A 12,495-nucleotide genomic window follows, 5' to 3' on the forward strand; every position below is an offset into this window, starting at 1 on the left:
CCTGGTCAGAGTGTCTGCTGGGGTCTGCACTCCAGGGGCTTCTGCTCTCTGGCTCCACTCCCCAGCCAGGTGGTCACACCCAAGGCCCCTTTGTGAGGTCAGCCCAGCCCCTCTGATGCTGCTCAAGTGAAGGGCGCCTCTGACCACTGGCAAAACCAAGTCCCTCACCCTTGTCCCACACCTGCTGACTTTCTAAACTTCTGTACTCTGGACTGTGCTAGGTACACGTGACAGCACCTCGATGGCCATGATGGCCATGTCTTTCAGAGCCCCATTATGCAATGCCACGGTCCAAGAAGCAGAAGGAGCCACCGAAGAGCCAGGCTCAAGGACTTTGGGACTAACAGGTCTTCAGGAAGGCACCTGGCCAGGAGCTAAGGGGCCACCAGCTGACAAGAGCTGCCACCAGACACGCCAGGTAGAAGGTGTCAGATGTCAATGGCCATGCCAGCCTCAGCTACCTCTGTGGAGTGAGCGGTGTAGCCCAGAAGAGCCAGCACAGATGCCTCCCACCTATCAGCCCTGTCGTCCCCCATCTTGTCACATGTCCCAGGTGAGCATTCCTGATTCTGCTTACTTGGGACACAGTTCTCTCCCCTGTTTGTGATCTCAGGACCTGCCACCTATCTTCAAGCCAGGTTCCATGGAGGAGCAGAACTCCATCCTACCCTGCATTTAGGGCCTGCCTCGGTGACAGTAGGGAAGCTCCCAAGAACTCAAAAGTCTGGAAATTAATATTTCTCTTTGCAAGATAAAATACAGACCAGCCCAAAGCACATCAGACCTGAGATCCAGTTCCAAACAGAAAGTCAGGCCTGAGAATCCCTGGGTTAAATGTTCAAGTGTTTGAAACTGAATTGGATGCTCAACTGGGGAGCCCTTTCTAAGCAGGTACAACACACAGAGGTCAACGGAAAAGAATAATAAATCTGGCTACACATTTTGTATAGGGTGCACACGCGCATAAACACACATACCCTGACACACACACACCACAAAGACCCAAAAGGAAAGGGAACACCGAATAAGTCATTTAGAGCCTATTTGATAAAGGGCTAAATTCTCTTTTATGGAAACAGCACTTTAAAAGACAGAAGAAAAAGACAGTTTCCTCAATTGTCTTGGCTCAAAGTGAACCAAGAATTCAAGCAGACAATCTACCCACAAGAAATTCATTTCCCTTCTTGGCCACACATCAATTGCCTGAAAACAGTTGGCCCGTGGTGACACCTGACTCCAACTGCCCCGCCGATCCACCTATTACCTGATGTCTTGTGCCCAAAGCAGAACACAAGTGTCCACGGAGGTTTCACTCTGAGAGCCGAGAGACACCTGCGTCCTCCACCCCACGTTCCACAGGGGAAGGGGCCTGGTTAAAGGAAAAGGAGGGAGGTGGTGTTTGTTGAGTGCTGTGATTGGTGTGGACCCACAAGCCTGCAGGGGAACCAGAACTCTCCTGGGCTCCTTCAGGGCTGGGGGTGGGGCCCCTTAGAGGTTCCAGGGCCTTTGCGTGGGCCCCAAGGCGTAGGGACAGGAGGCAGCCCTTCTCGCCTCTTGGCATAGCTCCTCCTTCCTGTCAATGTTCACATCACCAAACACGCTCTAAGGTGGGGTCATCAGGACCACAGGCGCTGGGTGCTCCAGGAACTACTGCCTCATAGAAAGCATTTTACTTTGCTCATGAATCACGATAACCAGGATTTTAGGAAGGGCCCAGATAGGAAAGTCCTAGGAGGTGCAGGCCAGGAGCAGCTGGGACCACCATCATCCACAGCAGGAATGGGCTCCCTGATAATGAGGAAGGGGTTTTTTATTTTTTGTTTTTTGTTTTTTTTTTTTGAGACCGAGTTTCGCTCTTGTTATCCAGGCTGGAGGGCAATGGCGCGATCTCGGCTCACCGCAACCTCCGCCTCCTGGATTCAGGCAATTCTCCTGCCTCAGCCTCCTGAGTAGCTGGGATTACAGGATTACAGGCACGTGCCACCATGCCCAGCTAATTTTTTTGTATTTTTAGTAGAGATGGGGTTTCACCATGTTGACCAGGATGGTCTCGATGTCTTGACCTCGTGATCCACCCGCCTTGGCCTCCCAAAGTGCTGGGATTACAAGCTTGAGCCATCGCGCCCGGCCGAGGAAGGGGTTTTATAACGGATTTATCCACAGGTGATTCACACACTGTAGGACTCACCTGTTTAAGCATACAAGTCAATGACTTTAGTATATTCACAGAATTTCAGAGCCAAACCACAATCAACTTTACAACATTTTTGTTACCTTAAAAAGAAACCTCAAATGTTTTAGCCTTTCTATGTCAATTTCCCCAACCCCTTTCAGGGCTAGGCAGCCACTAATGTGTGTTCTCCACAGATGTCCCTCTTCTGCGCATTGCATGTAAATTGAATCGCAGTGTGTTATTCTGTCTGGTTCCTCTCACTGAGCATGTTTCCAAGTTTCCTCCAGGCTGTAGCCTATATCGCTACTTGTTATTTCATTATGTTATTGTATAATTTTATTACAGATAATAACCTGCTGTCCAGATAGACCATATTTTATTTATCCACTCAATTAATGAGAAGTAGGGTTATTTTGGCTATTGCTCTGGCTTCTGGGTTGTTTTTAATAAATACTGTTATGATCATTCATGTTCAGACTTTCATGTGGACATATGTTTTTCTGTCTCTTGAGTATATACCTAAAAGTAGAATTATTGGGTCATATAATAACAGTATGTTATTTTTGAGAAACTGCCAGATGGTTTTCCAAAGTAGTTGCATCATTTTGCATTCCCATCAGCAGGGTATGAGGGCTCCAATTTGTCTACACCCTCGCCAACATTTGATATACCTGCCTTTTATATTATAGCCATGCTAGTGGGTATGGGCTGAGACAAGTGGTAAGAATGTGACAAATGTGACACAGGGAATTTTAATTTTCATATCAAAGAGCTCTTATGAGAAAATTGTTTAAAAAGACAAAAATCCAGCCAGGCACGGTGGCTCAAGCCTGTAATCCCAGCACTTTGGGAGGCCGAGGCGGGTGGATCACGAGATCAAGGGATTGAGACCAACGTGGTCAACGTGGGGAAACCCCGTTTCTACTAAAAATACAAAAAATGAGCTGGGCATGGTGGCACATGCCTGTAATCCCAGCTACTCGGGAGGCTGAGGCAGGAGAATTGCCTGAACCTGGGAGGCGGAGGTTGCGGTGAGCCGAGATCATGCCATTGCACTCCAGCCTGGGTAACAAGAGCGAAACTCTGTATCAAAAAAAAAAAAAAAAAAAAAAAAAAGACAATAGAAAATGTGGAGGAAAGTCATGAACACAAATCACAAGAAAATAAATATAAATGTCTCTGCTACACATGTGCGAATATGGTTATGCTTTCCACAATAAAAATTTAACCCAACAAGGAAATGTCACTGTTCTCTTACGCATTGGAAAAAAGTTAAACACAATAACAATGCTGGATAGATATGTGGCCTTCCTGCCATGTTGGCAGAGTGGGCATTCAATAGTCCTTGCTGGTTGCAATTTAGCAATCTGTTAAACATTTAAAGATTACATATTCGTCAACACAATGTTCTGGATCTAGGATTTTTATCCCACAGAAATATTTGCTTACGTGCACAAAGTTGGCTGAAAAATTACTCACTACAACATAGTTTCTAAGAGTAAAAAAGAAAAAGAAAATGAGAGAAGCAGCCCAAATATATATCAATAATAGACTTATTTATTTATTTTTATAGCAATGGGGTCTCGCTATGTTGCCCAGGCTGGTCTCAAACACCTGGGCTCGCGCTATATCCTCCAGCCTCAGCGTCCCAATGTGCTGGGATTACAGGCATGAGCCACCACACTCAGCCCAATAGTAAATTTTAAATAAAATGTTTAGTATTTGTGAAGTGAGATTTAAAACAACCACCAGAATGTGTGTGTACACTGAAAGGAAAGAGATCAGACATATATGAAGTGTTATAAGGGAACTGTGAAACGCTAAACAGAGAAGTATCTGGGTTTGTTAAGAATGCAGTGATTTCTTAAGATCCACGAAAGGACATCTGGGTATTTCCAGCCATTTGCAGCTTGTGCCTCAGACATGATATTATGCAGGAATTTCACTTTCTAAGTGAATTGTTCCTATAATGCTCGCTCTGTTCCAAAATAAATTATTTTTAAGAAGGTCAAATCCCCATAGTAAAAGTCAGATGCAGAGAGGCCTAAAGAAAAACCAAGTGTCCACCCAACTCCTTACCTCCCAATTCCACTTCCCAGGGCTCCTAAAGGATGTTGAGTCCTGGCTAGAGAAGATGAGAGGTTAGTTCACGCACTCTTTCCTCTGCCTCTCACTGTTTTGATTAATTGATCAATAGACAGATAGATATTCCACTAGTTACTTTTATAAGCTTGAAAACTATCATCACACTCTCCCAGTTCACCACCTCCCAGGAGTCCCTGGCACTTCTCTCCGTAGGATGAAGATGTCAGCACAGCCCTGCCGTCACCCCCACCTCCTCTACGCCTATGTGCCACCTCCTGTTGTCAAAATCCTCATTTGTTTCTCTTCTCAAGACTGTGCTTTGCCCAACATTTGCCCTGAAATATTGAAAACCAAGAAAACAGATGCTTAAACCCATAGACGCATTAACAGGCAGAAGGGAGAATGAACCATACCTGGAGCTATGGAGCTGACTGAGTTAACACAGCCTGGAGAAGGAGGCGTCAAAGGCGAGACCCTGAGGCCATAAGTGGCTTCAGCAGCAAGTAGTGGTGAGATGCGCCAGAACAGGGAATGGAGGAGAAGCAGATTTGGACAGAAAATATGAAGGGCTGCATTTTGGCCAAATGGGGTGTCAAGGACCTGCGAGTTGCACCTTTATCAGGTGGCCCACACCCTACCTCTTGTTGCCAGCCGGTCTCCAGCCCACTACCCCAGTTCACATTCTATTGGCACATAGGAATGCCAGAAATAGTCTTATTTGCCTATTAATCTGCTGTTGCCACCCTCCAACCCCAATCATAGAGTACCTTTTTTACCTGTAATGCTGAATAATGTTCCATAACTGATTTCGCCTAGTCCCTATTCTGAGCATATGTGTTATTTTCATCATTTGCTATTATTAGCAACGGCATAATTGTTAGGCTGTGTATAGCTCCTGTACGTACCACCTGTCTTTCTGGAGGGAAATTTCATCCACTCGCATTTCTGTGATCACTAATATTTTATTTTAATCCATTCACAACTCATTTATTTTATTTTCTTGTAATTATGATTTCTATCATTTTTTTTTCCTTTACTGGTGCTCGGAGAATCGATTTTCTTTTCCTCTTCTAGTAATTAGAAGTTCTCCATTTTGCTTCGTTCTATTATTTAAACTCTTTTGTATTTAGAAATGTTACTTTCAAGGATCTTGAAATGGGCAGATTACCTGGAACTATCTGGGTGGGTCCAATACAAGCACCAAAGTTCTTGTAGGGGAAAGAGGGAGGTCACAGGGTCCTAGAAAATGGGACAGAAGGAAGGGAAGAGCAGGAGGCTGAGATGTGGGGCTGCTGCACTGCTGGCTCTGAGGACAGAAGAAGGCGGTCCTGCCCTTCTTCTGTCCTGGGCTGGAGACAGCAGGCTTCTGTTGGAACCAGGAACAGCAGGACTGTTAACAGATGACAGCCACCATCCTCAGCAGCGTTGCCAGCACACATCCATTCTGACCTACTAGGCAAAGCTTGGGAGAAGAAACAAAACACACAGTGGGTGGTGGGTGTGGGGGAAGCTTCACAACCTGCATCACAGGTTGAACATGGGGAAGCGAATCCCACTGAAACTGGAGCACGTCGGAAGCGTGGCGGGCTCATGGTGTGAGCGAGGGCCTTGGCTCCCTCCCTCCCTCCCCAGGTTGCATACATCAGCGGAGTCTCGATTTCTGCACGTGAACAGTTGGCTTCTCTCTCACTTTTATACGCGCTGTAGAAAAACAGATCAAGGCAAAGCCTCCAGCTTCTCGCGGGATTGCTGTGGAGAGCACCTTCTCTGCAGAGCATCTGGAGCAGGCATCCCCAAACTGCGGCCCGCGGGCCGCACGCGGCCCCCTGAGGCCGTTTATCCGGCCCCCCGCCGCACTTCAGGAAGGGGCACCTCTTTCACTGGTGGTCAGTGAGAGGAGCACAGTATGTGGTGGCCCTCCAACGGTCTGAGGGACAGTGAACTGGCCCACTGTGTAAAAAGTTTGGGGACGCCTGATCTAGAGCCACCTCGGGCTGGAGGGCCAGGATAGACCGATTGATTTCTCTGCCGGTCTCCAGACCTCCGTCCCCTCCCTCTGACCTCCCCCAGATTTCTCCAGAAACCACCTGAAGCCCTTCTCCATCTATAGGATTAAAGGTCTCCTAAGAGGCAGGTCTCCCAAGAGGCTGCCAAGTCCACACCTCGAGAGCTCTGTTACATTTGGATGAGTTCCCTTGCAAAGCAAACGAGCCTGGGAAAGAAAACAGTTCCCCACCCCTTCTTTCACAGACCCATCATTTACTGGCCACTTCCTGAGGCAGACGTTAAGCTGCAAGTCCAACCCCAGTCGGGGACAGTGCCCAGCGCAGCCCGGCTCCCTGTGAGCATGGGCACTGGGCTGCGGTCAGCACCCCTGGGCTGCAGCTCATGTTTGGGAAAGTTGTCTAACCTCCCTGGCACTCAGCCGTCTCTGTGGGATAGATAGGATGGTCTGATTCAGTGATCCTCCTTCTGGGAGGGTCCTCACGTCTTGCTTCAGGGATTGCCGAATTAGGAAAGACCCTGTAGAAATTTCTTTATCACATCTCCCTTCATCAGAGGGAAGCGTGAGGGACTTTGAGCAGTTCTCGGACCTGTAGCCCGGCCCTGGGTCTTGTCTTACAGTTGAAGTTTGCCATAACATTTAGCAAGTTAAATCTGACGCTGCCACAGAGCAGGCATGCCGATGGCCTGCACACACACCCCCGCAGGGGCGAGCCTGTTGTGTGAAAGCCCCGGGGGCTCGTCCCTGCAGTGTCTCTGGTGTCAGATCGCTGGGACAGGGGATGGGGGCGCTGGGGAGGAAAAGGAACAGCATTTTCACCCTCCCATAACTGTCTTCCTCAGACAGACACCCAGACTCACACCCCGCTTCACATCCAGGGAAGCCTGGGAGCCGCAGATGCTCCTTGTGTTTACGTAAAACCAGAGGCTCCTGAACTCAAGCCCGCCCTCTCCCCCAAACTGAGAACTTTCTGTTCTTTGGACAAGAGAGTTGGAGTCTCTCTTTGTCCCTGGCCCACTTTGAAGTTGCAACAATCAAACTCTGTGTCGGCTCAGGAACAAAAGGAACCTGAGAAGTAACATTTCTCCTCCGGTAAAAGGAAGTCTGCAGCCAGCCGGTGGGAGGAGGCAGCAGAGGCGAGGATGGGCACCGGGCCGCTCTTCCATCTGTGCCAGGCCCCTGGCTTGACCCCATCAGTGACTCACAAAAGTGTCCAAATACTTCCATGACCCAAATGGAGAAAGACCACTGCCCTCCCATTCAAGGGCACTGAAGCGGCTCCGCCTGCCCACGCTGCCCATTCCCAGGATGCCCGCTGCCCACTCCCAGGCAGCAGCCCTGTCTGAGGTGGGAGGCGGGCTTTCCTCCCAAGCTGTCGGTGAGCCGCTGAGGGCTCAGCTGCAGGGCGAAGGCCTTAGAGCCAGAACATGGCAGAGCTGGAACAGGAGCTGCCTTCCGAGCTGGCCTGTGGCTGCACCCCTGCTCTTTTCCAGGTCAGCAACCTGGAACTCAGATGCAGGGTCCATGAGATTACTGCAGAGCCAGCCTCTGCTCTGACCTCACTTCCCACTGGCCAGCCTGGCTCCCATGGCCCAGTCAAGACATTGAAACTCATTTTCCTTGTGCTAAAACATGGCTAAGAAAGGAAGTTATTAGCTAGGACTGACCACCAGGTAGCCAGGCACTGCCAGCCTGAAGAGATGGGTAGAATACTGAGAGGAGAGGGTCTCCCTGCACTCCTCAGCCTCTCTGCCTCCCCCTACCCAAGCCTGGCCCACAGCTACAGGCAGTTACCCAGACCACATGGCTCCTTTGATCATGCCCCACTGCCCTGGTCATTCCCTCTGTCCTCTGTTCCACGCGGCTTCCTTAGACGCTGGTCCTCCCACAGCTAGGGCTGAGCCTGCCAGGGTGCAATCAAGGAGGAGGGAGGTGCCAGTCACTGGGATGCAGCCCTGGCTCTGGTGGGACAATGGTGTGTGTGTGTGTGTGTGTGTGTGTGTGTGTGTGTGTGTGTGAGAGAGAGAGAGAGAGAGAGACAGAGAGAGACAGAGAGAGAGGAGTTTCTGAAAAGGGGGTACTGACCCCAGCACAGGGATGCTTCCTGTGTAACTGGAGTCAGGGCATAGGAGCAGAGGAGGAAAGAAGGCTTCATGTGGAGAGCATCTAACAGCTCTAGGCAGGGTGTTGGATGATCTCCACAAAGACACTGCCAGCCATCGCCACCACCAGGAAGGCTGCCAGGTCTGCAGAGCGAACTGTCTAGACACTGAGTTTGACTCTCTCCTTCTGGAGGCCCCGCACCAGTCACCTCATGGGAAAGAACAGATGCTTAGGTGAGCCTAAAGATGGGCTTCCTTCCACCCTGTGGGAGGTGGATGACGCTGAGCGGACCTAGCCCCAGCACGTCCAGCCGAAGCTTGTAAACTCGGCAGTGTATCTTTGTTACTTCTCTTTGATCTATTTTTTTTAAAAAACAGCTAATTTTGGGAGTGAGAAAAACGCACCAAGTAATGGCATAGCGTGAATTATGCTTCAAATCTAGTTTACGGCCGTTTGGTGATGAGGACAGAAGGGAATTACCTGGCAGTGGTTTACACAGTGGGCACCGACTGAGCTGGAGGGTGCTGGAGGGGGACAAGGTCGTTTTTTTTTTTTTTTTTTTTGACACTTCCACCCTTAGCTGCCCATCTCATCCCGAGTCCTGCCAGGAAATTGGAGACAAATTCCACAGGGTACTGAGGAGAGGTAACAGAGGAATATTTGCCAAGGAAAACCAACAAGGGAGGGTAAAGGACCCACAGTTAGGGAAAGGGGCACGTGCGCCATCTCTAGACCCCGCGGGTGAAGGCCGCAGTGGTGGCCAAGCCCAGTGCGCTAGTTTCCCACGGCTGCTGAACAAATGCCACCCCCTTGGCAGCTTGGCAGCAGGAGTTTAGGATCCTACAGCTCTGAAGGTCACAGTTGGGGTGGCGGGGTTGGCGGGGCGGGGCAGGGGGCAGCGCACTGGGCTCCCAGCAGTGTGTCAGCGGGGCTGCATTCCTTCCGGACTCTCCCATTTCCCTGCCTCCCCCCTGCTTCTAGAGGCTCCCCACAGTCCTTGCCCCACGGCCTTCTTCTATCTTTCAAGCCTGCAGTGAGTTGAGTTCCGCTCCCATTGAATCACTTCAGCTCCAACTCCCCTACCATTCTCCCGTCTTTTAAGGAATTTGGGCCCATCTGGATAATCCAGATAATCTTCCTATTTTCAGGTCAACCTATTAGCACCCTTCCCTCCCTCCGCAGCCTGAACTTCCCCTTGCCGGGTTGCGTCACATATCCACAGATGTCAGGGCTCTGGTGTGCACGTCTCTGGAAGCGTTTTTCTGCCTGCCACACTGAGGGGGGTTGCTGTAGGGGTGGGAGGGGCTGCCCAGCAAGAGCGCTGGCCCCTGGGGGAAGAATGCAGCTGCTGTTAACTGGGTTCCAGCAGCCAGGAAGAAATACCCCAACACTGGTTCCAGCGGCCTTCACGTCTCCTGCCGCTCCCTTTCCCCAAAATTAGACAAATGTTGCCAACAGTGGAAGGGCTAGGGAGCCTGTTAAAGGAGCCCAACAATGGCAGACTCCCAGGACCCAGAGCTGTCTGTCAGTGAGAACCATGCAGCCCAGCACCAGAATGGAAGTGAATATCCAGTTAATTACAGATAAGTTTTATATATATATAAATTTATATATATATAAAAATTTATATATATATGTATATATATAAATTTATATATATATGTATATATATAAATTTATATATATATAACTTATCTGTAATTATAATTATATATATTTATACATGTATGCTCAATATATATATATAAATTTATATATATATAAAACTTATCTGTAATTATAATTATATATATATTTATATATATATGCTCAATATATATACACACATATACACACACATACATATGATTCTGGAGTTCAGAAGGATGTAGCACAAATATAAAATATCTATTGAAAATGAAATTTTTTATACACCTAAAGATACAAAAGTAGAAAGATCAATTGGGAGTTTATTACAGGTGGCAGTGAAATGTATTCAAAGGAAACAATAAACTCCCTGAACAAGGTAAGTAAAACTACTGGGACCCCTGTGAACAAGGCATGCGCATGCACTTAGGAAACCTCCGAGAGCTGCCAACCTAATGTTTACGGTGCTCAAGGTTTAGACCAGAGATGAAAGCTCCAAGTGCCAGGGCACGTGAAACCCATTCAGGTCACACTGGGGCTGGCAGGAGGAGAACTTCTCATTGCCACGGAGACAGCTCCCCTAAATCTTCAGTGAAACAGGTTCTTCTCGGAGCTGGCGTGGCTAAGAACTCTTGGGACCCTGTGTTGATTGCACTAAAAGAGAAACGAAGGAAAAGCCCGAAGTGAGACTCTGGAGTTATGAAGGGACCATTTCCCTGCCTGTATATGGCACGTAGTCAGAACTTTAGCATGAAGGGTTTGTAAATTATCTTTTGTATTTTAACTTTTTGCTATGCTATTATGTGTTGTCTTACAGAAAAAAAAAAAAATCTGTGTGATACCATGATGCTTTTTAGTGTGGAACATCAGGGATTTCTGAAGAATATAGCAGAGATAAAAGAAGGAGGAGGTGTTTTGAAAGTCAGAATATGGGGCCGGGTGCGATGGCTCATGCCTGTAATCCCAGCACTTTGGGAGGCCGAGGCGGGTGGATCACGAGGTCAAGAGATCGAGACCATCCTGGTCAACATGGTGAAACCCCGTCTCTACTAAAAATACAAAACATTAGCTGGGCATGATGGTGCGCGCCTGTAATCCGAGCTACTCAGGAAGCTGAGGCAGGAGAATTGCCTGAACCCAGGAGGCAGAGGTTGTGGTGAGCCGAGATCGCGCCATTGCACTCCAGCCTGGGTAACAAGAGCGAAACTCCGTCTCAAAAAAAAAAAAGAAAAGAAAAGAAAGTCAGAATATGGGGTATAGAAAGTTCTAAAATCCTAGAATCATGGAATCCTCATAAACTTTCAAGAATGGGGAATGGGGCTTCTTCAAACCACAGTTTTCTATAAAACTGGTAGGTCCCAAAGGAAAGTGAAGCCATGGACCTCAGTCACTCTCCACACATCTACAGCTAAGCCCACACCTAAAGGAGGGGTCTGGGACCCCCACAGCACCCACCCTCACCATGTCTGTGTTGGCATCCTCACATAGGCATGCTGTGTTTCCTGGTGTGTCCATCTTGTTTCCCAGTAATCCCTAAGCCCCTTGATTTACCATTAAAGGAATCAATGAGTATTTCACTTAAATTATTCCAGGAAGTAAGATAAGTCACAAAATGTTATAATGTAGTCAGATTCATATCATTCTCCAATACAAACTACCAGCAACTGGGGAAAATTTCAACTCACAGCAACAACTAAAAACCACTGGAAGCTGTTTAGGAACAAAATGGAAAGAAGTTTACAGGATTTTTGTGGAAAAAAAAATCTAGGAGATTTAAATAATTTAACATATTAAATATTCTGAACATGACAATTGTCCTGCATGTTAATGTATAGACTTAGGTGGTTTACCCTTATATTCAGCAGAAATTTTTAAGAGTCTAAGGCAATGTTTCTCAAGTTTTAATGTGTACACAAACCACCTGGGCTCTCATTAAAATGCAGATTTTGAGTCAGTGCGTCCAGGAGATTCAGCATTGCTCGCAGGCTCCCAGTGCCACTGATGCTGCTGACCCATGGCCCACATCTGTGTGGCAAGTCTAAGGGAGGACATCTCATTTTCTGTTGGATCCACCTAGTAAGGGCGTTCCTCAGGGAATGAGTCAGAATCAGGGCAAATTAGACCATGTGTGGCCCCACGCTCAACCCCACTCTGTCCAATTCTTCAAAAGTGGGTTGGGTTTTCAAGGTAACATTTATGAGAATGAGGCGAAGCGGGTTCTGTTGGTCTTTATTTTTAAATGTCAGTAGGCACTCCATGCTTCTTTTCCAAACACCCATGCACCGGTAGGAATGTGTTTAGCACCATTAGGAAAGGAAGAACCCTGTCTTTGGGGTGACCGAAATCTGGACAGGAGTTCCAGCTGGTTTCCTTCTTCTGTGCCTGTCCCTAGAGTGCCTGGCCCCAAGACGGGGGTTGTGTTTGCCTTACTGGCCAGAGAGGTTGCTTTGGAAACCCCAGCCTCATCCCAGGGGTTCCAGCAAGGACACCCTGGGCTAAGTGC

This window comes from Saimiri boliviensis, chromosome 9, assembly GCF_048565385.1.
Source record: "Saimiri boliviensis isolate mSaiBol1 chromosome 9, mSaiBol1.pri, whole genome shotgun sequence".
In the NCBI taxonomy this organism is placed as follows: Eukaryota; Metazoa; Chordata; class Mammalia; order Primates; family Cebidae; genus Saimiri; species Saimiri boliviensis.